Source organism: Tamandua tetradactyla, chromosome 17, assembly GCF_023851605.1.
Source record: "Tamandua tetradactyla isolate mTamTet1 chromosome 17, mTamTet1.pri, whole genome shotgun sequence".
Classification (NCBI taxonomy): Eukaryota; Metazoa; Chordata; class Mammalia; order Pilosa; family Myrmecophagidae; genus Tamandua; species Tamandua tetradactyla.
Genome location: NC_135343.1, coordinates 72002163 through 72028839, shown reverse-complemented (window position 1 = coordinate 72028839; position 26677 = coordinate 72002163).

Here is a 26677-nt window from a genome sequence, read left to right as displayed (position 1 = left end):
GCTGAAATTGTGCAAACAAAACTTCATTTAACTTAGCAAAAGAAAGAAAAAGTAACGTAAGACTGAAGAATTTCTCCTATTCTTACACTATGAAGAATAGGAGTTAAAATAAGTATAAATAGGCAAAAATATAATTTACTTAAAAATAACTAAAATTGATGTATGATGGTTAATCTAACTATATATTATGGCATGGGGAAACATTCTACCTGAAATATAGAAGCTGAAAACCATAGGTATAACCAAATATTTTAAATTTTATTTCAAGATATAGTCCTCAAATAAAAATAGTGTAAACATGGATGAACCTAATGTTCTACATATGAGTCCCTATGTACATTGCAAAACAGTTCTACAAAGGTACAAGCACATAAGCATGCTGCAGGTTGATACATCCTGGCCAACAAACCACATATCTTGTTGTTTGTTAACTTCATTGAAGTAGGGAATGTAATGATATTTCTGTACCATGGGCAGGAATATCCTTAGAACATAAACAGAACACAGAAATGAGACTGGAATAAATGTAAAAACTAAGGGATATCTAAGTCAACAAAGATATTCCTTCAGCTGTGGATATTTTATCCCAGCTTGTAAAATACCTTGAAGTGTGCATTTACTACACCCTGAGAAAAAATCAGAAATTGGTGTTCCTGTCCATTTGAGGGAAGTTACAGTGTTAATGAGAGACACATGCATTATTAAGAAGCAGCTCAGGCATTACTACTAATCAGACAGTTATGCGAAGAACAAAAAATCAAGAGGTTGATAACATCCTAGCATTGGCTTTGGCTAATCCTGGAGAACACAGTGTTGGTTTCATCAGCCATCTGAAGATGGAATTGAAAGCTCAGTCAGATGACCGTGCCTCAATTTGTTACCCCTATAGTGCTGCACCTGAGGAAAGTCTTGTCCACACTTCAGACACATCTTCACCCATTGTTCTCAATGTATCCATCTTCCATACCAAAATGGCTTCCAAGATCTCGATCATTCATATAGAAAGAACGTGATTATCCATATATTTAGTCCTTTGTTTATCCATCCTTCCTTCCCTCCCTGCCACATGCCCTACCACATGTTAGACACACTGTGTGCAGCCACTTGAACTTAATCTTGGTTGGCCACTGTCCACTTCTGGTGAAAATCCATTGAAATGACTGAAGCAAAACTCAATGTAACTGAAGCTGTTTACTCGTTAGAGGACCTAGAGAGTGAAGGCTATGACATCATCTCATAATGCAAATAGGCTATACATCATGCAATCAAACATTCAACATCAATTTCCAGATAAAACTCCATAAATAACTTGTCATTAAAATCTGCCCAGGTTGCCTACAATTTTTGTCTTACACATTTAAATTTGGTAATACCAAGCTGCCTGCAGAACCTGTTTTATACCTGCCTTTTTTCCCAGGCTCTTTCTTTTTCTTGGATTGCCTTTTTCAACTCTTTTACTTGGTTAACTCATTAGGTAAAACCTAGTTCAGCAGCACCTCTTACACAAAACCTGTTCTGAACCCCCTGGTCAGGCCAAATGGATGGCCTCTGACCTTGCCTCGGACCCTGAACATACCTCTCTGCCTTTCCATTGGGACTGAGACCACCTGTCTGTGTGGCAGAGTCTCCCACCAGACCATAAGCTCTTCCAGGAGAAAGAGTGTGGGTTCTTGTCTTTGTATGTCTAACATACAACTCAGTGCATGTCACATAACTTGTGCTTAACTAATACTTGTTGACCTGAACTAAAGGTAAAAACAAGGGTGTGTGTGTGTGTGTGTGTGTGTGTGTGTGTGACAGTTCATCCACGGTCCTTATCTACAGCAGCTTCACTTTTAACGCTGCTGCATTTGCAGTTGCTGTGCTTGTGTCAGGCTATTCTAAGTCACAGATGTGCAGCTTTCTTCTCTTTAAAGAAATGCACTTTAAACACAATTCATAAGATAAAGGAGATCTTGCAAAAATCTATCCAATCAAGTCCAGGAATCATTCTTGCAGTAGGAAAAGGGGTTCATGAGATGACTGGATGCCACTGATCTTTGAGAACCATCCTCTGAGATTAAGCTGGAGGTTTACTGGAATGTAATCTTCTTCTGGATCTACTCTTTTCTGTCCTTATTCCAGCACTCCAACCTATCCTTCAGTAGAAATCTTCAAAATCCCTTCTTGTTTTTATCCTAACGTATTTCTCAGACTTATTTGAGGCTCAACCAGCTAATTAAAAAAATCCATTCATATACTGACCAATGGAATCGAATTGAGTTTTCAGATATAGACCCTTTCATCTACAGACAATTGATCTTTGATGAGGCGGTCTGGCCAATCCACCTGGAAAAGAGTAGCCTCTTCAATAAGTGGTGTCTGGAGAACTGGATATCCATGTGCAAAAGAATGAAGAGGACTCCTATCTCTCACCTTATAGAACATAAACTCAAAATGGATCAAAGACCTAAACATTAGAGTTAAGATCATAAAAATTCTAGAAGAAAATATGGGGAAAAATCTTATAAATCTTGTGATAGAAGGTGGTTTCTTAGACCTTAGACTCAAAACACAGGCAATAAAAAATGGAATAGATAAATGGGATCTTGTCAAAAGTAAAGACTTTTGTGAATCAAAGAACTTTGTCAGGAAAGTACAAAGGCAGCCTACACAAAGGGAGCCAATATTTGGAAACCACATTATCAGATAAGGGTCTAGTATCCAGAATATATAAAGAGGCTGTTCAACTCAACAACAAAAAGACAAACAACCCAATTTAAAAATGGGCAAAAGACATGGAGAGACACTTTTCAGAACAGGAAATACAAATGGCTAAAGAGCACATGAAAAGATGTTCAACTTTATTGGCTACCAGGAAAATGCAAATCAAAACCACAATGAAATATCACCTCACACCCACTAGAATGGCCATTATATAAAAAAAACAGATAATGACAAATTCTGGAGAGGATGTGGAGAAAGAGGCACACTTTTCCACTGTTGGTGAGAATGTAAAACGGTACAACCACACTGGAAGGCAGTTTGGCAGTTCCTCAGAAAGCTAAGTATAGAATTGCCATATGAGCCAGCAATTTCATTCCTAGGTATATATTCAGAGGAACTGAGGGCTAGGACACAAAGGGACATTTGCACACCAATGTTTATAGCAGCATTATTTACAATTGCCAAGAGATAGAAACAGCCCACATGTCCATCAATGGATGAGTGGCTAAACAAGCTGTGGTATATACATACGATGAAATATTATGCAGCTGTATGACAGAATAAAGTCATGAAGTATGTAAAAATGTGGATGAAACTTGAAGACATTATGCTGAGTGAAATTAACCAGAAACAAAAGGACAAATACTGTGTAGTCTCACCAATGTGAACTAATATTAAGGAGCAAACTTTAAGAGTAAAATTGAGAACACAGATATCTGCAGACAGAAATAGGGTAGAGATTGGGCATTTGATGCTAAAGGAGTACAAAATGTTCAGTAGGATTGATTGTATAGATCCAGAAATAGAAAGCACAATCCTCCCTCATGGCAGCACAATATTGTAAGTACAGTGAGCAAAGATGAGTGTGGGTATGACTGAAAGAGGAAGGTTAGAGCATTTAGGACACCAGAAGGAAAGGCTTGACTGTATAATTTCACAAAATCTAGAGTGGTCAATGTTGGTGATTGAATGTACAAATATAAAAACATTTTTGCATGAAGGTGAACAATTGCAAGGTGCTGAAAATGGAATGGTATACAGGAAAAACTACAATCAATGCAAGCTAGGGTCTATAGTCAACAGTAACATTGTAATAAGCTTCCACTGAATGTAACAAAGGCATTATGCCAAAACTAAACGTCAAAAAGCGGGAGGTATGTAGGAAGGGTATGGATTCTTCGTAGAAGAAAAGAAAATGTCTTCATATAGAGTATGGTGGCGAAGGCATGTGTATACATTTAAGTTGGATTGGATGTTGTCCAAACAAAACTGTTTAAAAAAAGAGACATGTTCAAGTCCTATGAATGTGAACTTATTTGTAAATAAGATCTTGAAAGATGTTACTAGACGTAAGATGAAGCCAAAGTAGATTAGGATAAGTCCTCATCCAATATGACTAATGTTCTTATAAGCAGATAAAATTTGGAAAGAGTTAGTAAGGGAGAGAAAAAGACAGAGAGAGACATGCATGTGATGGAGGCAGAGACAGAGCTATGCTGCAAGCCAAGGAACATCATTGCCAGTTGCTAGAACCCTACAGTCTTCAGAGGAAATCTGACCCTGCCAGCACCTCCATTCAGACTTCGAGCCTCCAAAACTTTTAAGACAATAAATTCTTATTGTTTTAAAAAAATCCATTCAAAGAACCTAGCACATAATGGACAGGACATTAGCATTGAGGACTCTCCAGTACTTCAAAATAGGTCATAACAGGTATTGAACATGTCAACAAAGAGAATCGCTAGTTTTCCAGCGAGTTGGGGCCCATGACAGGTTTTTGCATTTTAACTCCCATTCTTATAGGCTCAATTTCTCTATTATGCAATAGAAATTATGGTGCTGCTTACACACACATTTTCATGGTGAATCTGATTATTTTAGCCACTTGCTGACCAACACTGGTTCCTGTGGCATCCTCAATCATATGATATTTGACGTAAATCTTAAAATAGACAGATAAATTGACTGCTTTTCTTAAAGTAAGATCATCTCATGCCTATGGGCATAGTTGCTCACTGAAATTCAAGGGTGGAGTGATTCTAAAATGGGGACTCTTCAGTAGTTATATAATTTTACCTTAATTATTAATAGTGCATAATGCACAAGCAATGTCAGCTAGTTTTATAGGGGAAAAACTTATGTATACTACCTTAGCATTGGGTAGTTCACAGAACACATTGATAAGGCTTTTGATAAAGAGATGTTCATCAGCTGAGAACAGAAATATGGATTCCATGGGAAAATGCAAAAGAAAAGTCACAAATTCCAATGGTAGCCCTAGTTGCCTACCGACCTATTACAGTGGTCAGATTATTCTCAGTCAAGCCAGTGTTAAGATAGAATTCTGGGAGTCGTTCCTGGATGGTCAGCCTAGAACACACTCCCCTAGCCCATTCAGTCAGCCCTCAGTTCTCTTCTTGGAACCATGTTGTCTTATGCCAAGTAGTTTCTATTTACTAGAAATGAATCTCACTAGTACATGATAGTATCAGAATCCTAAATACAAAACTTTCAAGTTTTTAAAAGATAACACACATGCACACATACCCCCAAAAGGTTAAAAAACAAAACAAAATACAACAAATGATAGAAAACTAAGGAAAGATTTTAGAACTAAGATCAACTATCTATTCTATTATTGAAATTAAATGAGATAAAATAATCACTTTAGAGAAAAAGTCCCTTATTTGGCCAAAAACCATTGTGCATAAGAGACACAAATAAAAGAAATTGACTTGGGGTTTAAAGAAAGGTGAATGGATAAAGCCATAATACTAAAATCATGACAAAATGAAGTCTTCTCAAGCAAAGTTGATTTCAAGAGCAAAATCGTTTAAAAAGGCAAAAAGAAGCACCATTTAATGATAAAGGTTACAGACTTACTGGATAAAACAGCTATAAAATTTTACTATCAATATTTTAATTATAAGTTACATCGTTTATGTTATTTATCCAGTTGAGGATGTTTCATTCGATTCCTGGTATGCCAAAAAGTTTTATGATAATTGAGTATTGAGTTTTGTCATAGGCTATTTCTGCTCCTATTGAGATGATCGCATGAACTTTTACCTTAATTCCATTAATGTGATCGATTATATTGATTGGGTTTTGAATGTTGAACCAACTTTTCAATACTGAGATAGACCACAGTTAATCATGATGCAGTATCCTTTTTATATATGGTTGAATCTAATTTGCTAATATTTTATTGAGGATAGTTTTATCAGTGCTCCTGATGGATATTTTTCTGAATTTCTTCTTGGGATGTTTAGTCTTTTGTAGCTTCATAAAATGAGTTGGGAAGCATTTTTTCCCTTTCAAATTTCTGTAAAAGCTTGCATTAGATTGGTGATATTTTTCTTTAAATACTAGATACAATTCAGCATTGAAACAACCTGCTCCTGTAATTTTCCTTTTGGGAAAGTTTATTAAGATTTCAATTTCTGTTATCAATATAGGGATATTCATATGTTTTTCTTGGATCAGTTTGGTAAAATTAATTTTTCAAGGACTTTGACCATTTTCTTTTTGTTTTAAAATTTCTTGGCATAAGGTTGTTTATAATACCCTTTTATCATTTTAATATCTATAGTAATATTACTTTTTTTAATTCCTGATATTTGTGATTCATGTTTTGTCTCTATGTTTATATTTGCCTATTTTGGTAGGGACTAATACCATTAATCATTTCAAAGAAGACTTTTTTTTTTTTTAAGAGAAGTTTTAATTTATTATGTCTGTTTGCTATTTCAGCTGTATCTGTTCTTTCCTTTATATCCTTTGTTTACTTATGTTATATGTAATTTGTTCTTCTTTTTATAATTACTTAGAGCAAAAACATAGTCATTGATTCATAAGAAGAAACCATTTTACATTTAGAAGAAATCTTTACTAATGTAGGCATACAAATAATAATACTCCCCCTCCCCCAAAAAAGAAAAAAATGGTAGTACTCCCACTACACATTTTTTTACGAACAGCCCACAAACTTTGATGTGAATCATTTCATTATCATTTCTAATTTCCTGAGTGATTTCTTTTCCAACCTAAAAATTAGTTAGAGATGCCCAGTTTAATTTTAAAATATTTGCATGTTGACTAAATATGCCATTGCTTTCTTTTTACTGACTTAATTCTATTGTGAACAAAGGACATGTTCCATAAAATTTCAGTGGTTTGAAATGTTTTACATTTATTTTATGGCCCAATGTGTTTCCCTCATGATGCATGTTCTATGCACACTTGCAAAGAATGTGTTCTGCAGTTGGTGTTGGTAGTTTTCTACATTATAAACTGAACAGGTCAAAGTTGTTGTTAATATTGTTCAGATCCATTATGTTACAGATTTTAAAAAATCTAATTGCTATACATATTATAAAAAGATACCATACTCTTATTGTGGATTCATCTATCTTTCACTTCAAGATGTCAGTTTTTGCTTTATATATTTTGAATCTGTTATCAGGTGCAGGTGAAGTTATGATCGACTGTCTTCTTATTGAACTGATCTTTTAGTCATTATTGAATGTCCTATTTTATCTTCAATAATATTCCTCATCTTAAAGTCTATATTGTCTGATGCAAAATATAACCATACTAGCTTTCTATATGCACAATTTTTTATTTCTTGGACTTCTGTTTTCAAACTATTTCTGTCTTCATACTTACAGTGCATCTTTTAAAGATAGTCTATAGTTAAACCTTGTCTACTTTTTTAATGCAGTCAGATAATATCTACTTTTTAAATGGAATGATTAGTCCATTTGCAGTTCAGAGAATGATGATATGGTTGGGTATAAATCTATCATTTTATTTGTTTTCTATTTGAACCATCTAATTTTTTCTGATTCTGTTCTTCTTTCTGGCCTTCTTTTAGCTATTCAAATGTTTTTCATTTCCCATTTTTAGCTACACAACTTTTATTAAATTTTAGAGGTTCCCTCATTGATTAAAATATGTGATCTTAAATTAATACCATCTACTTAGAATTAATATTAATAATTAATTCTTCATAAAGTACACTTCCAAACTTCATAAATTATCACTCCACTCACCATCCTATGTGCTCATGTTGTTGCATATTTTACCTTTGTGTAAATTATAAATCCCACCTTGATATGATAATAGCTTAATTTTAATTTGTCTTCTTCATGAAATTAACCACATTTGTACCCAAGGTTGATGGAATCTAAGGAAACTTGGTTTATGTTCTAATACTCCTGGGAAAGGTGGCACATGGGATTGTATACAGAGTGAGCATATAAAGGGACCAGATTCTGTGTTGAAAATAATCTTCATTAAGGGAGTTCCTAGAAACAAGGAGGAGTGATGAGCATCCATGGAGAAGACAGGAGAAAAACTCTTTTTGCAGTTAATTGCAGCTATCTTATAATTCTGACTAGGAGACAACACACATTTGCATTTACTCCCTTTGTTTTGTGTGCCCATCTTTAGTATTTTAATGTAATATTTTTTAAAACTATGTAAGCAATGCAATCAGACCCTTTTGTGGAAAATATGTACTTTAAGAAGATTAGTTGTTCTGTAAATGGAGTTAATGCTGATGAACAAAATTGCAATTTTCATAATGGAAATAAACACATCAAACGGCAAACATTTCATTTTATTCTGCCTGAGCTCCTTGGGGTTGACCCAACAGTGATGCATTCCACCTTCATTTCTTGAGATATCCATAAGGCAGAAAAGATTTAAGACTAAATACTAATTAGTACATAGTATTGTTATGTACAAATCCAGACATTAGCCTATATTATGATCATGTAGCGTTAACAAGCCTCTGGGTGCATGCATCTTTCTCTTTTATCTAAAGAACCTTTTAGAATAAGCATACCAGATCAATTTTCTACTATATCAGGCTGAACAGATGTGTGTGGAAATCCAGGAATCCTTGAATACCAAGGTGGAATCTCCTTATTCCTTAACTACAAACACATTTTTATGATAAAGTTACTTTGCAAAATTAATGGAAATTATTATTGCCTGTAGAATTCTTAATGGGCTCTGGAAACAGGCACAGTAGAAGCTTTTGTAAGATTTCATGATCAGAGAGTTTCAAATTTTAGTGCTATCATTATCAGTTGGAGAATTTATTTACATGCATAGAAGTCGAGATTCTGTTTCAGGATGTCTTGTATGAGGGTTAGGAATTTAAGTGGTTTAAGAAGCATCTGAGGAATCTCTGTTATATGTTGTTGCAGGGTCACATTTTCAGAAGCACAGTTTCAAAGATTTCTGAGTAAAAGTGGCAGAATGAAGCCAGATCACAGAATCCCCTCCCCAGAATGTAATGAAAACCATGACAATAACATTTTAAAACAGGTGCCAGCAGGATGCAAATAGCATCTAAATAAACTTAAGGAACTTTTCTTTTTGTTATTTTCTTAATATGGGTAGTGAACAGGCTGCCACTGAGTGGTGAGAGTGACAATGGAAGGGGGACTGGTCTAATGTTAATACGTATCCCTGCTGTGGAATAAAATACTCATTCTACTTGGTAAGAAGAATGGGATATTCTTAACAAAATTTCAGAAAGGAGTGTTGAGCCCAGTTTTTTAACAAGGCTTATACGTTTTACAGGGGCTCCTACAACCCTAAACCCTTCTCAGCCTCACAGCTGAGACCCCTGAGAAAATAGAAGAAAGAAGAAATAGCCACCTGAGAACCACAGCTATGAGAAGAATGAATTCACACACATTAAATCAGGGCAAATGGAAAGTCTTAACAAGGGAGCCTGCATTAAGCATGGTCAAGATACAAAGTGTCAGGCAAATTTGCTCACATCCTATAAGAAAGAAAGGGAAGCGAAGGGAAGAGAGGAGAAGGAAGACTGCATGTGGAATATAGTTCAAGAATCTGGTCTGGAAAAAATAAGAGAAAAAAAAGGAGAAAAATACCTTTTGAAGGCTTTGAGTTTGAGAAGGACTTAAGGACAAAATATCATGAAAATTGGAACTCAAAGTTGATATGAATAAACAACAGAATGATATTGAAGGGATATTTTAAGAAGTTATAAAGGACTTATTAAAACTACCACAATTAAATAACTTTGAAGCAAATAGAAACTGAATAGATATTTAAAAACTAAATCAATTATGAGATATTCATGATGATTTCAGAGGAAAAAGTGAACATATAAAGTTGTGATTTTGGAGACTTTATGGGCTCCAGGAAAATATGTTATTCAGTGAGCCCATTCCTGTGAGTGTAAATGTGGGTGAGACCCACCTTTTGATTAGGTTATTTCAGTTGAGATGTGGCCACCCCATTCAAGGTGGGTCTTAATTGTCTTACTAGGGTCCTTTATGAGAGGATAAAACACAGAGAAGTGAAGAGATGAAATTAAAAGAAATTCACTGAAAAAGCCCCAAAGAAGCTGAGAGGAAGCCACTGAAGCCAGAAATTGTAAGCAATGAAACTTGGGAGAGAAGGACCATCAGACATCGCCGTATGCCTTGCTGTCTAACAGAGGAGTGAAAGTCACTAGCAGCTGCTCTGAAGAGATGGTGACATCCTGTGATGCCTTAATTTGGATATTTTTCACAGCCGAGAAACTCTAAGCGTGTATGTTAAATTTTCCCCATTGTAAAAGCCAACCCATTTCTGGTTTGTTGCATTTCGTCAGCTTTAGCAGACCAGAACGAAAGGGAAATAGGAAAACAAAATATGGAGATGAAACATAACAATCTGGAAAAGGATAATTTGTGTCTCTAATGTAGAAAACAACCTATGAAAGAGGAAAAATATTTAATGCGTAACAGAATAAAATTTGTTGAAATAAAGGGGAAAAAGCTGTTTCGGTTCAAAAAGAAACTCTGTTTTGGGGGGGAAATTGAGGTATTTATTTAATTAATAATTGATATTAATTGATTAAGATTTATTCTAATTAAGATCTGAATTTCAAGAATAGAGAAAAACAGGCATCTGGAAAATAAAAAACAAATAAACTATGCCATGGCAGGGAGAAGTTTGTTTTTAGATTTCTTTATCTTACATGATGAGAGAATATAAATAAGTTTACAGTGACCCACAGGTATGGAATTAAAAAGTCCAAAAGTGTTGTCTAGCACTGACCAGTCTTTCTTGCAGTTAGGTTGGGGCCACATGACAAGGTCTGGCGAAAAGGTAATAGCAGATGTAAATGTGTGTCACTTGAGAGCTCAGACAGTTCAGAGTGGCTGTGATGCTCCATTCTCTCCTCCCCTGCTTTGGTAATCTTGGTGGCCATGTGTTACAGATGGGACAGATCCAGGATGGGAGAGCCTCTTTTCTCCTGGGTCCCTGAGTGACTGTGCAGAGGAGAAGAGAAACCAAGATTTCTTTCTACAAGATAATTACTATAGTATAGCCCAAATTTATTAACATGACCCAATTTCATGATAAGCAATCAAGGTGTCCAAGTATAAAGGCAACCACCAGATATTCTCAAATATGAACGACCTTAGACATTAGAGTTACAATGAGTCCTTTTTTAATAAAATTACTCTATCATGAAAAGTGTTTAAGGGATGATTCAAAAAGAACTTAGAACAGGAAAAGGTGTGATAAAATAACTGGATGGAGAACTTTTAAATAATTTAAATACAAAATGAAAACCAAACAACTAAAGGCAGACAAGATTGAAAATGCTATGAATCCTGACACATTAAAAAGCCTAATATATCTAATAAACAAACAAACAAATAAAACAAAGGAGGCAGGGGAGGGTAAGTCAGGAAGCAGTATGAGGATAGTAACTTCCTCAATTTTAATAACAAGTAGACAAGTGATAATCTCTTCTTAAAAATGACTTCCTTATGTAAATATTTTAAAACTATTTTCCCCTAACCTTTAAGTATTAATATCTCTTTTGATGAAGAAATATTCCCAACGCCTTCATTCTTTTAGTTTCATGCCAGTTACTTTTTTCTTCCAATAAAATTGACAAAGAGAAAGAATCAAGGTTCTTGCCTTTTCTGTAAAACTGTTCAGCAGGGTAACAATATTCCAGAGGAACTCTTTATACAATAATTACAGGCAGTAAATGCAGAAGGAGGGGCGGAACAACATCATTTTGCAAATCTAAGTAAAAATAATGAACCTACAGCAACAGAGGTTGAGTTGCAGCCTAATTGATTAGGTGCATGACTTAACGAGAACTTTCCAGGACATGGATTAGGCGGTTAACACTTGAACCTATGGACCAATCTTAACACAACAAAAGAAAGACATCATGTGCTTCCTGAGGGTGTGAAATAAGAAGTGCAAATCACCACTTATGAGGTACTCTTGAAAAAAACAAAAATAAATAAACTGTACCTGAATCTGATAAAGCCTGTAGAAAATAACTGCTAGTTTAAAGGGAATAAGGAAGTTAAAAGAACATATTAAATGATATCACAGGGGTTCAATTAGCAAATCGAATTGTGAAAAATTCCACAGGGCAACTCACCTGTCTTCTTCAACAAATAAATGGAGGAGTGGAGAAGGAGGCTACTAAGAACGACCAAGTAGATTATTGTTATGAGTTCCCTTATAGGGTTCCCAATTCTCCTGTTGGTCTGGGATAGTCCCAGTTTATCTCTATTTATTCGGAGTAATTATTATTGCATCTGTGTTCACTCTTTAAACTGTTCTATCATATTTGCCACGTAGCAAAGTACAAAGCATCATACAACCACCTATGTTAGACCCAGGAGCAAAGAGGGAACATTCATAGCCTCTGGGGAGATAGCAAATATAGTCAAGAATCTCAGCCTGAATTGATTGAGACTGAAGTTCCGTTTTGAGACACTGATTGATCACAGGTAGGGTGGAAACTCTAAGATTCAAATTCTGTGGTTGCTGTCAATGTCCTCTGTCCTAAGGGATGCTGCATCCAATACTTTATGAGATAGCACAACAGCAAGATGCCAAGACTGAGTCCACACTTTGACAAGCCTAAAAGGAGGAGAAAGCTCTTTCCTACCTCTCTGAAAACAGCTTCAATGGCTACAGGACAAGCAGCTCAGCCTGGGCACAGGCAGCCACCAGTGTGGCATTTATAAGTGGAATTAGCAAGAGAGGGCAAAAGCTCCAGGTTATGAATAAGTCCTGAGCGGTAAACCAGGGAATCGAAGAGGTGTATTAGAACCAAGAAAAATAAGGGACCCACCAGCAATCCTGCTGGGGATTAAAAGATTTGAAGTCTCAGCAATTTTGCCACGTGTGGATTTGGAGTTCAATATTTATTTTTAAATTTTGTTGTAATTATTGTTTATGTTTGGTTGTTTTCTTCCAATATAGTTTGGCTCAGGGAATTAAAGATTTCACAAAGAAAAACAAACTCCAACAGAGAAGGAAAGTAATCTTTTTTTTACTTAATGCTTAAGATTTTTGCTGTTGGTTCTTTTCTGGACACATAGTTTTTGTTTTTTTTTTTTTTTTTTCTTTTTTAATCATTGGTAGCTTATGCTCATAATCTTCTAATTTGATTGAAGTTCTATGGCTCCTAGCAGGGAGCCTTTAAAAATTCATTGGCAGACCCCTTTAGTGACTTATACTAGTCGATTATTATTTCCAACATATAACAATGCTGTTGATACAGACCAGTGGAATTCATCAGAAAGAAAAAATGCCCCATAGTATTTTTTATATATTGTTTGAAATTCTCACATGTTCTACCTCCAATCACACTTTATGATACCCGACTGTTATAAGCATACTGTTTGTTTGGAGTGCATGGTTGAGCTCTTGGAATACTAGTTTGAAAGGCATCTTCCCTTTATGAGCAGGTCTTATTTGAAACAATATTGTTAACAATATCAATGTTAACTCAGTATTTCAATAAATAAGTGGAGTGGGAGTTAGGCTAATAAGTATACTTAGGAAGTTGGTAGTATAGTCTCTCACATAAATTATTCTTTCAAAATTGCCTATTTTCCTAAAATTATTTTGTATCCTTGGGCAGTGCCTGATGCCCTCCTGCATGATTAACGGTATTTCTGCCCCCTCAGGGAAACAGAACCTACCCTTCTGTGCTCATCCGACAAGGTGCACAGGTATACACAGAGCATGACTTGAGCCCTTAGAGTGATATCTGAGTCTCTATGGACTTAATGTAAGCCTTGGAATCAGGTAGGGATTAAAAAAATAAATGCATAAAATGTTTTAAAATTGCAAAAGGAATGGGTGGATGCTAACAAACAAAGTAGCTCTGTGAAGAGTCTAGGCAGAACCAGAAAATGAATCTCAAACTCAGCAGTGGGCTACGTTACCTAAAGCATACAGGAGGCCGAGGGGCATTGAGCAACGTACTTCCAGTCACTTATTCTCAAATAAGGGAAATTGGTAGCAATTATACTCTTTTTCATTGTTCAAAATTGAAGAGAGGCTTCTGAAAACAGCAGATAAGTCAGGGCACCAGGTGAGGCGCACGCCCTTCCCACCCCCCCCCACCCCCCAAAAAAGAGAGAGAGGAGCATAGAAAGCAAATGCAAGAAAAAGTTTTCCAAACTTTTAACAGTGCTATGTTCTATGTCTGGCTAAAGATATTTTAACCATTTCTTCCTTCATAACAGTATTGACAAATGATGGTAAAGTTTCACTCTGTCTACAAAATGGAGATTATCTTATCTGTCAGCTGCCTACCAAATAGGGACATCAAGAGGATTAATGAGGATGTAGGTTCTACACTGGTGGTTGCCATAGAAATGTGCAGATAAGTAGCGCCCCATAAAAGTTGTGTCATCTGCAATACGTTTCAACCCATGACTGACAATAATGGGAGGACTGAATGTTTCTTTGTATTAAGAAACCCACAGGATGAGCATGTCCTTGGCTCTGTATTGCTCTATAACCCTCAGTTGTGTGTATGTGTGTGTGTGTGCCGATTTTAGGACAACTATCAGCCCAAATATAAAAGGGACCTGCCAAAATTGATCCAGCCCAATAATTCAGTGGATTTTAATGATCTCAAGCAACTTAATGGTTGTGCAGAAGACAATGAGTATTTAAGATTTTGCAAGTGGCAGTGTCTTTATGAACATCATTGATCTTACCCTGCTTTTATTCTTTTACCTTTTCACAGGAATGTATGGGGCTTTTCTCTTACCTTTTCTGTTCTGGAAAATAAACTTAATCTACTTTACATCAGATATTCATGTAAGTATATTCCATATACCTAGCCCCAATCTTAGACTTGCCAACTGGTTTCAAAGCCTAGCCAGAAACACAGAATTCTGTGCAAGGAGTAGGAGAATAGCCCGACCGCACATGTAGTTTAGGAATGGGGATTTTCTTGGTGGTCCAAGTTTGTCCACAAGAAAGAAGAGAGGACCCAACAATAAGGAAAGTTATGTTGTGCTCTTTCCAAAGGAAAAGCTAAGCAGAGACCTGTAACTCCAAGACAAGTACAGCTCTATCAGAACCATGCTGAAATCACAGAATGAAGCTCCTATGAACTTGCATGGTCTGCATTAAATACAGAATAACTATCATAGCATTTTCAAAGGTGCAGAAGCAGATAGAAATCAGGACGTGAGAATAGGCCATGAGAATACATGGCCTTATATCTCCTAGGTAGGAGAATGTAGGAACCAGGGCCAAGCTGTCCACAGCAGAGTCAAGGACCTAGCCATGAGCAGAGAGTGTAGGATGGAGATGGAGGAACACTCATGTGTGGATCAGAGGTGAGTAATGTCCACAGGCCGTAAGACCATCGTAGAGCTATGGCAGTGGACAAGGTGAGCAGGAGTTTCCCTTACTTCATCAAAGAAAGCAGACTCATTGACGGTGCATTTGGTGATAGTGTATAAATTAGAAAGAAGCATCACTTCTTCTGGACACTTCACTCCCCATCAGCTGAAAATTTCCTGTAATAAGTACATGTGTCTCTGATGATTCCAGGGCACCTGGCACTCCCTGATACTGTGCAATGCATAACCTCCATGGCCCTAAGTGGTAGCCTGGAGTGGTAGCTGTTGCTGCACGGACCACTTCTAGGCAGTTGGTCTCTGTTATAGGGGCACCCATGTGACAGAGCAAGACCTGGATACTCGGCCCCACTGTCAGCAGTAGTGAGTTGAATGAGTGAGCCTGTGTTTTCCAACATCTTCACGGGCCTAGAACAGTAGGGCCTGAGCAGATCCTGCCAGTCCCATAAGAACTACAGGCCTATCTGTCTGAACATTTGGAAATGACTGGGAATTAGAAGCCACGGCCATAGAGAATGCCACAGGGGCCATAGAGACCTTCATGTGTGCCTGTATTAGAGAAAAGGAGCCTTAAAGATAATGAACTAAGCATCCATTTCAAGGATTTAAATAAAAGAACAGCCAAATAAACCCAAAAAAAGGTGAGAAAAGAAATAATAAAGAAAGGCTCACCCAGTCAGGAAAAGTGAGATTGAGTCAACCAAGGGTCCAACAGAAAGATTTGTTTCCTCATCTCTCTCTTTCTCCCTGTTGTGGGTTGAATTGTGACCCCCCAAAAGATAAGTTCAAGTTCCAACCTTCAGTCTCATGAATGTGATCCTATTTGGAAATAGGGTCTTTGGAGGTGTTATTAGTTAACACTAGATCAAAGTTTTCTTATAAGGATGGTGGCATTCTTATAAAGAGAGGAAATGTGGACTCAATCAGACAGAGAGGGAGAGAAGACAGCCATGTGATGGAGGCAGAGTTGAGTTACATCAGAAACCACGGATCGCCACATTTTGCTGGAAGCCACCAGACCTGGCACAAACATCAGCAGCGTGGCCCTGCCAGCACCTGGATTCACACTAGCCTTCGGAACCGTGAAACAACACATTTTTTGTCCCTAAGTCATCCTGTTGGTGGTACTTTGTTATGGTAGCCCTGAAAACTAAGGCACTTCCTCTCCGTTCCTCCTTCTTTCCTTCCCTCCCTTTCTCTCTCTCTTTCCCTCTTCCTCTCGTTCTCTGGAGCACACATCCTTCTTTATCAGAAGCACACACACACACACATTCACATTCTAGAAACTCACTGTCCATTGAAATGGGTAGAATTTTGCAATCTCTGATGCACGTCCCCATATTTAAATACAGAAAACCAGTTATACCTGCAAATATTCTAACAATAAAATAAAAGACCAATTGTTTAAATCCACATTTGTTTGTTCTCTCAGGTAAAGTTTCATTGTGGCTTTTGAGCTGTTGCACGTGGCAAGGAGGAGAAGAGAGCTCCTGCCAAGCACAGTCCAGCCGGGATGCCCACATGCCTCAACAACACTTTAAACCTCTCACTGAGGGTGGAAGCATCTTGTCATTGGGCAGTGTGGGTGGCATACTTTAAGTTTAGTGCCTATGTTTCTGGGAACAGAAATATGATCATCAAGTTGGTTTACTTTTCCTCATGCTTTGTGTTAGAATGGGAGAGAATAGATTACAAGACACAGCAAGGATTATAAGACAATTTCTATGGGTTATGGCAATTCAGCACCCAGAAATAACATTGATTTCAATGTTTCCCCTCCACAAATAACTTTTTTTTTTTTTTTTTTTTAAAGAAAGACAGAGAAGGAAGGAAGGATGGAAGGAAGGAAGGGAGGAAGAAAGGGAAACATCTTTATTTTTATTATATTTTGTTTGTTCGCTTGTTTTTTTACATGGGCTGGGGCCGGGAATCGAACCGGGGTCCTCCGGCATGGCAGGCAAGCACTCTTGCCCGCTGAGCCACCGCGGCCCGCCCCACAAATAACTTTTATATATTGCTGAGGCTAAATGATGTGCCAATGTCTAGTCAATCCAGGCAGCAACCACAAAAACTTAATTTGGTGGGAGCCAGAAATGGCCCAAGAATCAAGCAAGGAAGCAGTACTAAAATAAGGATTATAGGGAAATTGCTTTCATTTAATTAGGGTCCCGAACACTGCTCTCTTGTTTGCAAGGCTGCTTTCTTCCTGAGCCACTCCTATGGCTGGTCTGACATCTAAGGATGGCCTCTCGATTCAAAGAAATCATTCTTGTGACCTACAGCCAATCCCATAGCCTTGATGGATGTCCCCTTTATGCACATAGAAGGAATAATCTTATCACTCAAGCTCAAATGTTCACTTAGGGTATTAACTAATATTAAAAAGTTATTCCTTTAAGTGCAATGCCATACAAAGGGCAAACACCTTATACATACCCTGCAGCAGTGTGTGAAAGCAGTCTTTGCCATGTAGTGAAAGGAGTACCCCTCTAGGAGCCAGGCCACCTGGACTGCTTGTCAGGTCTGCCACTATTGAGAAAACTGACCTAGAATGAGTCACAAGTACTCAGAGCCTCACTTTCATCATCTCTAAGCAAAATATCTGTATCCGGGGAACTTGTCTCTATTAACAAGCTACATTTCCATGACCACGGCAAGCACTACATCCACATATGATGCTAGATGATAGATAGATAGATAGATAGATAGATAGAAAGATAGATATACTTGGTCCTCAAATTTGCTGAAGGAAGGAAATGTTTTACATAAAGATTTAACATACTGAGGAGAAATACAATAAAAGTTAATACTGAGCAGAAGTTGTGGCAGCTTTTGCAAGGCTATTTTCAAATCCAGGAGGCCCCTACTGTGCATTAAAAAAAAAAAAGAACATTTGAACTACAGGATTGAATAAGTGATTCATTAAAAGCCAGACCTGATTTACAAATTAATTATTTGTCCATTAAAAATAAATAACATGATATAGCCAACTAATTTTTAAATTTAGCACATATTTATAAATTCTTTCATTTAACAAATATTTATACCGCATCTGCTAGGTGATAGAAACTGCTGCAGACACCGTGGGGTATAAAACAACATAAAGTTCTGTTAGGTCGGGGGAACCCAGAAGGGCACTGCAACTTGAGCTGCGGAGGCTGTGTCGCCCCTCCCAACATGACTTCCGGAACCGCCCTGCCGGGCATCACCTGACCTCCATCCTTAAAAGCTGCCTGGGCTCAAGCCGGGGCGCGGAGTCACCTCCTTCCGTTTTGGGTTCGGTGAACTCTGCCTGGGAGCACAGAAATAAACCTGCCCACTTTAAATTTCCTGGTCTACCTTCCTTCTTTCTCAACCTTTTGCCTCCTAAACCTTTCAAGTTCCTCTTCTAATGGAGCCTGGATTTTAACAGGAGACAGACAATAAATAAAGGGATCAGAAGCATTAAGTGGAGATACCGGCCAAAAGACTGTGAGGGCAGGGCACCCGGCGCGGCAAGCTGGGAGCTTCTCGGGAGACTGCACCCAGGCCAGCATATTTCTGCACCTTCCACAGCCCCTCGCACTTTGCCCCCAGGAGACCCCCCAGGCCTTCTGATGGGTGGAACTCCTGCCGAGGAGCCCAGGGAGCTAGTGGATAAACCCTTCGTGCTACTGAAGCATAAGGCAGAACAACTCTGGGGAGCTCTTGCTGCTGTCTCCCCTACATCCTCCGTGGCCCAAGCTCCAGCTGCCACTGCCTCTCGGTCAGCGTTTCCTGCTTGGTTCCACTTCCAGCTCCCTCCTAGCCCCCTTCCAATGCTTCCTGGAACCACCTCCCAAGCAAGATGGGGTACGAGTCCTGTGCTGGCATCTGTTTCTGCTCAACCCAGATAGGTGATGAGAGACTTGAATCTAGTAGAGAGTGAGCAGCAGATACCAGGCTTTCCCAGGCAGAAAGGGAATGTGGGAGAAGACTCAGAACTGGCTTTAAAAAATCACCATTTAGAGGAGGAGGCAAAACAAGGGAGACTGAAATATGTATCATTTAGAAATTGGGAGAACAAAAGAGGGAGAGATTAATTGGCTTATGAGGACCAGACAAATTTGCCTGGATGGTGCAGCAATCTGTTTTCTGCTAATCTTTGGTAGCAGGCACCACACACACACACACACACACACACACGCACACACACATACACACACACTCAACATTCTAAAATGCATATGAACCCAAGAAAATTAACAGTGATATTTTTCTTCTGTGAAATGTGGATAATACTAATCTCAACCTCAGAGGACTGTTGTGAGGATTAATTGAATTAATATACGTAATACTTAGAATACGCCTAGCCTCTACTAAGCGTTAGCTTTTATTATTAGCTTTACTATTCACTCGTTTGGCACTTGAAACAATAGTTTTATCCCTTAAGTCGCTGTTAATATTGATCTCTAATGCCAAGATTATGAAATGGTTCTGTTAACTTAAAATTTGCTACCATAATCAAAGAGGGAAATAGCAGCTAAAATACCTAAGTAGAATATTAAATCCACAGGCTCTAGGTTGATAGAAGTTATCTTGTCCCCAAAATGAACATTTTCTACTGTTTGTGAAAACCATCTCATCTACCTCCAATTTTTTTCAATTCAATAGCTTTCATATTTCATCAATCTTTTTTTGTGTTTCATGTGTCATTGGAGCATATGTTTGTCAGTTAAAATAGACAACTAAATAACACCAATGTTTTCATTGTCATTAGTTAGATGAGAAATTGAACTGAATCTTTTTTTTTTCTGGAAGATTGCTTGCTTTTAATATTTTCAACACTATAACATTTATGCCTCTTGTAATTAGTAATATTTAAAAACCCAATGATGATTCAAAAGTATGAAAATTGACATAAGGTTTAATCTAGAAACCAGAGCATATCATTGGAGAAATGGGTCCAAATCTTTTATAATCTTCAGAGAAATTTTTTATATTTCTTTCTAATCCACAGGAGGGAAAAGGTTGCTATCCATTCTGTTAGAAATTATATTATCAAGAACAAAGGATAAAATAGTGATGTGTTGTTAACTTTGGGCTGTCTTGGGAATTTTTAACCCAGGACAACCTCTCACTACCACTTAGAGGTTCTCCCAGACCTGTGCTGGGTTTAGCTCAGTGAATATATTCCCAATTTACTACTCAAACTAACAACTATATTCAGGGAGGCTGAACTTCTATGAAAATATAATAAATAAAATTAAAACAGCAATCTGCTCTGTTAAAAAACACCTGAGAAATTACTTTAAGATTATGTGTTCTGCTAGGTAATTCATTTCACCCTTGTTCCCTTTGGGTTCCGATTAGAATCTGACTGAAAGAGTGAAGTATCTGTAAAGTTTGCAGATACCTAGAGTAGGTTACCAATTTTTAAAAAGAGTTTTATAGAACAAACTCAGTGGCAAGTTTTATAGAACAAACTCATCCCCTGTGTGTGTGTCTATAAAAATCACAAACGGAATACATGCACATTTTAGAAACAGAAACGATAGAAAATACTAAGAAAAATAAGTCTGCTTATGGTATAGATGGCTAAATGATCTGCTGTGCTCTTTCTCTTTTCTTCTTTTAGAAATGGAAGTACATTTTAGAAGGATACAGTGATGCCCACCTAGAGGCTGTCTTCCCTAGACTCTCTTGTAGCTAGATGAAGCTACCCAACTATTCTAGCCAAAGGGATGCAAGTCAAAGTGTTAAATAACAGTTCAAGACCATGTTTATATAAGGAAACTATTTGGCCTCTGCTTCCTCTCTCCTGCCCGCAGACTAGAACACAGATTGGCCCAGCTTGAACCTGTGGACAGGAAGCACACTGCATGTAGAGAAGTAAGAAGCCCGGAATAAGCTGAGCAGGCATAGCCTCCTACCAGGTCTAAACCACCTGCCTACCTGTTATATGAGAAATGATACCCTTTAGTTTTGCTTGAGCCACTATTTTTGGTTTCTTTGCTACAGCAATTTAACCTACCCCCCCCCCCCCCATTAAACACCAGTCCCTCTATCCTAAAATGACCATACCTATGCTTTTGGCATAGTACCATGCAATTAGTTTTGTTTTTTTAAGCATTTAAAAGTTAATACACCTGGGTGGACCGTGGTGGTTCAGCAGACAGGGTTCTCAAGCCTGCCATGCCGGAGACCCAGGTTCGCTTCCCAGTGTCTGCCCAAGTTTAAAAAAAAATAGAAAGAAATTAATACACCTGACCCATCTTATTGACAGACTCTTTCAACATGAAAAAGTTAGAATGGCCATAGCCCAAACACCCCTAAAGAGAGGGATAGAAAGATCAAAAATGATGGTGGAGTTAAACAGAGAAGATAGGATTTAACAAATGAATATGATTGCTGAATCATGAAATTGATAGCTCTTTTAATCTCCAGTATCTTAGAGCAGCTAGATGTAAAAACCTAAAATGTGGAATTGTAACCAATGCCAAACTCTGAAATATGTTCGACAACTAATTGTGGTGCTGTGCTTTGAAATTTATTGCTTTTTTGTATATATGTTATTTTTCACAAAAAAGGGGAAAATAAATTCTATTGTGATGATAAAAAATATTTATTCCTTCTAGCCTCCTATGTTCTGGAGCAACTAGAAGGAAAAATCTGAGAGGATTGTATGGTAGCCCATGACAAACTCTAGAATCTGTCCTGTAACTACTTGTTGAAGGGTTCTTTGAAAACAATCACTTTTTTCTTTCTTTGCTTTGTATATATGTTATATTATATAATAAAAAAGTAAAAAAAAATACAGTTGAGATCTGACTCCCTGTACATACTTTTGTATCCTTTTTAAGTTGACATTGTATATAATGTGCTTTCCATTTCATTGACGAATCAGTCTGTTCATCCAGTCTTAAAGGTTATCATTATAATGACATTATTCATTGGCACTATAAGGGCATTACTTGTTGTTATTTGAAGTATATACCCCTCAGGTTGTACACACTAGTAAAGCATAAAATTGATAATGTTTTCTATAAGTAAAGTCCAAAAACCAGAAAAGAAAAATCAATCCTTTTGTCCTACAGTTTCCCTACTCTTATGTTGTTCATTTTTACTCATCTCTTTCTTGGCCAGAATGGGTGTTCAATAAGCTTTTCAAAAAAGATACATGGATTATATCTGAGTCTGTATCTTGCTGAGGAAGATGCTTCATTACTGAAGAAGATATTTCATTACTTTCATAGATTAAAAGACTAAATTGCCTAGGACAAATTTATTGCATCACAACTGTACTGCCTCAAAATTCTATAGTATTTTATTCACTATCTACTGAAATTTAGAGCAGCAAAGTGAAAGTCTCAGGCTATGCAAATTTCTTTTATAAATAATTTTTTATAAATAACGTATTGATTTTTTATTTTGTTTTGTTTTCTTCTTGACAGTATACTTGCATGACTCTTACCATTTTTAACTAAACCTGGGGAGCGTAACCTGTTTTGGGGGGTTGGAATATAGTCAACTCTTCACATCAGCACACTGAAATACTATTAAAGTTCAAGAGACTTTCTACTTTTATAAGGCTAAGTACTACTTCTCTCATCATCTTTAGATTAGAGCTTTATTCTCTGTCCTCCACGACTGTCAGCTTGTCCCTCAGTATTTTCATATCTATCTTTTTATCTGTCTGTCTGTCTATCTATCTATCTATCTATCTATCTGTCTGTCTAATCTGCCTCTTAGCAGATTAAAAGGTTTATTATTTTGCAGGTTCTGTGAATCAATAATTTGAAAGCAGCTTGGCTGAATTTCTGCACAGTAGTCTTTCAGTAGGCTGGAGGGTGCTGACATCATCTGTAAGATATTAACCAGGGCTGGACAATCTGATTCCAAAATGGCTATTGGTAGAGGCCACAGTTCCTGGTGTCTGGAAGGAACACCTCAGTGTCTCACCATATAGACTTCTTCACAGCACCTTGTGAGTGTTCTCATGACATACAAGTTGGCTTTTCTCAGAACAAGTAATCCAAGGAGGAAATAGCGATGCCTTTCAAGTCCTATTCTCAGATATCACAAGCCATCATCATCTCTGCTATGTTTTTTTCATTAAAAGCTAGTCACCAATTCTAACCCATATCCAGGGGGAGGAATATTAAGTTGCACCTTTGGGAAGGAGGAGTATCAAATAATCTGGGGATATATTTAAAATCACTGCAGCGAGTTATATATATAAAATTTGTTGTGATACTGATATGTGAAAACAGTGTCTCTTGTGATTTTAATGTGAAATTCCTTATTATGAGTGAGGCTGAATATCTTTTTAAAAAATTATTTGTGTTCCCTTTCTATAAACTTTCTGTTTAGGACTTTTATTGCGTTTTTCATCTTTGTGGACATGCACTGGAAATATTTTTAAATAAACTTTATTTTTTTTCAGGACAATCTTAGATTTACAGAAAAAATCGAGTAGTAAAGTGCCCATATATTTGTTCAACCAGTTTCATCCATTGTTAATATCTTACAGTGGCATGATATATTTGCTATAACTGATGAAACAATTTCTAAACATCATTATGAACCAAAGCCCACAGTTTATTCAGATTTCCTTAGCTTTTACCTAACATCTTTTTCTGTTCCAGGATCCCATCCCGGACATCCTACTGTATATACTTGTCTACTTGTCATGTTTCCTTAGGCTCCACTAGGCTATGGCAATTTCTCATGCTTTCCTGAGTTTTGATGACCTTGACAGTTTTGAGGAGTATTGGTCACGTGGTTTTTAGCTTAACCCTTTTATTGGAATTTGTCTGATGTTCTTCTCATGATTAGACTGGGGTTAAGGGTTTGGGAGAGGGTGACCATAGAGATAAAGTATGATTTTCATTACATCATGTGGAGGAAACATAAAACACACATGATTTATAACTGTTGAAATAGACCATGATAACCTGGCTGAGGTAATGTTTGTCAGGTTTTCTACTGGAAAGTTATATTTTTTTCCCATTTACCAAACTTAATTGGATATTAATGTTCTCCATTCTTGAGGGGAGAGTATCTTCACAACTTCTTTGGAATTATTCTATAAAGGAGATTTGCCCCCTCTCTCTCATTTGTGTATTTATTCAATCATTCATGTGTATCAGAATAGACTCATGGATATTATCTTAAACTTTGTGTAATAATCCATTACTATGCTTTTTTGTTGCTCAGATGAGTCATTGGGAGCTTTCAGTTGGCTCCTGTGTTTTTGGCATAGTTCCATCAATGTAGGGTTTTTATGGGGTTTTTGTTTTTGCTTCTGTCTTTGAGTACTCATCTTCTGATAATACAAGTTGATAGACTCATCTTGTACATTTCCTGCTGCATTATAAATGAGTTATTTCTCAAAGGAGACTCATTTCTTCTATTGGATGGTGGTATTAGAAACCAAGATCTGAGTGCCAAGTATGCTTATTGCTACTGAAATATCATTGCTCATAGGTTTTCTCAGCTGACAAAGCAAATAAATATACATGTATATACTAATCTATGTAAACACATGTATCTAGACACATTTCTATACTTAACCATCTGTATCTTTCTTAAGCTAAAATGAGTTCACACTGTTGTCTCTATTTAAGTTTCCTTGGCTGGTCAAGCAAATACCATGAAACAGGGTGGCTTAAATAACTCAAATTTATTAGCTCAGTGTTTTGAGGATAAGAAAAAATCCAAATTAAGGCATCATCAAGGCAATGCTTTCTTCTTGAAGACTGGTTTTCTGGGGCTAGCTGTCAGTGAACCTTGGTCCTGGCTCCTTGGTCTAAGGACATGGTGGCCTCTCTTGATCTCTCCCTTCTCTCCCAGTTTCCATTGACCTTTAGCTTCTTGTTTCCATGGCTGACTCTCTCTCTCTCTCTCTCTCTCTCTCTCTTTCTCTCTCTCATTTATAAACCATTTACAAAGAACTCCAGTAATAGGTTTAAGACCCATCCTAATTGAGTTAGGCCACACTTTAACTGAAGTAACCTCATCAAAATGTCTTAGATACAATGAGTTCACACTCACAGGAATGGGCTAAGTCTAAGAACATGTTTTCCTTGCGTGCATACCAAACCATCACAGTCTCCAACTCTAATTCATTACCACAGAAACAATTCTAGGCTTATCTCCTTCCTTATCTGTAATGTCTTAGCTAGGAGTGAGAAACCTGTTCCCATCCCACCACCTGCCCTTCATTTTCTTAATTGACCAATTCCAATATACGTGTATAGCACTTTCAAAATTGTTACCCATAATCCCATGGAAAACAACTTTATCAACTATAATACAGTACTTATATCCAGTTGCTTTTGCTTTTACTCTTGTAGATTTCACTAATTTCCAAAGTTACTTAGGTCAACACCTTTTGCTCCCACATTCTTCAGTGAGATTATTTCATACATTGGTAATACAGTTAGATTCTCTTGCCATAGTCTGCATTCCTTCCTAGGATCCCTGAACTTTCTAAAATATTTTTTGCTCACTTTGTATACATAAAAGGGTGCTGTTTGTGCTATAAAGTTTTATAAGTTTTAGATCCACCATTACACTATCATACAGAATAATTTCATAGCTAGAAAAATCCCCTTTGCTCTATCTGTTCATCACTCAAACCCTTGGCATCCACTAATCTCTTCAGTGTCTCTATAGTTTTGTCTTTTTCAGAAGGTTATATGTTTGGAATCATACAGTATGCAGTCATTTTTTACTAACTTTTTTCCCTTAGCATTATGCATTAAAAATACCCATGTCTTTTTATGGTTTTATAGTTCATTTTCTTTTGCATTGCTAAATAATCTTTCATTGCATACGTGTGGCATCACTTGTTTGGCCATTCACCTGTGAAAAGTATCTTGGTTTCTTCAAGTTTTTGAAGATTATGATTAAAGCTGATATTAACATTTGCATGCAATGTTTTTTTGTTGTTGTTGACATAAGTTTTCCAATCAGTTGGGTAAATACCTAGGAGTGCAATTGTTGAATCTTGTGGTAAGATTATGTTTTACTTGTAAGAAACTGCCAAATTGTCTTCCATAATAGCTGTATCATCATCTCCCTTTTTTACCTGTACATTGAGAGATTTCTTAACAATTATCCTCCATGTTAGTGATTCAATTTTCCATGGCATCATTTGTGTTCTCTGTAGCCAATGTAAGATTTAATTTACTATTACATTTTTTTCAGTTTACTTTCAAGTCTCTTCCTTCACAAGTTTCTTCTTTATATTTCTTTTCCTAATCACTTCTCTCTATACCATTCTGATCTTATTTCAAAGAGGTCATTTCCTCTTGCTT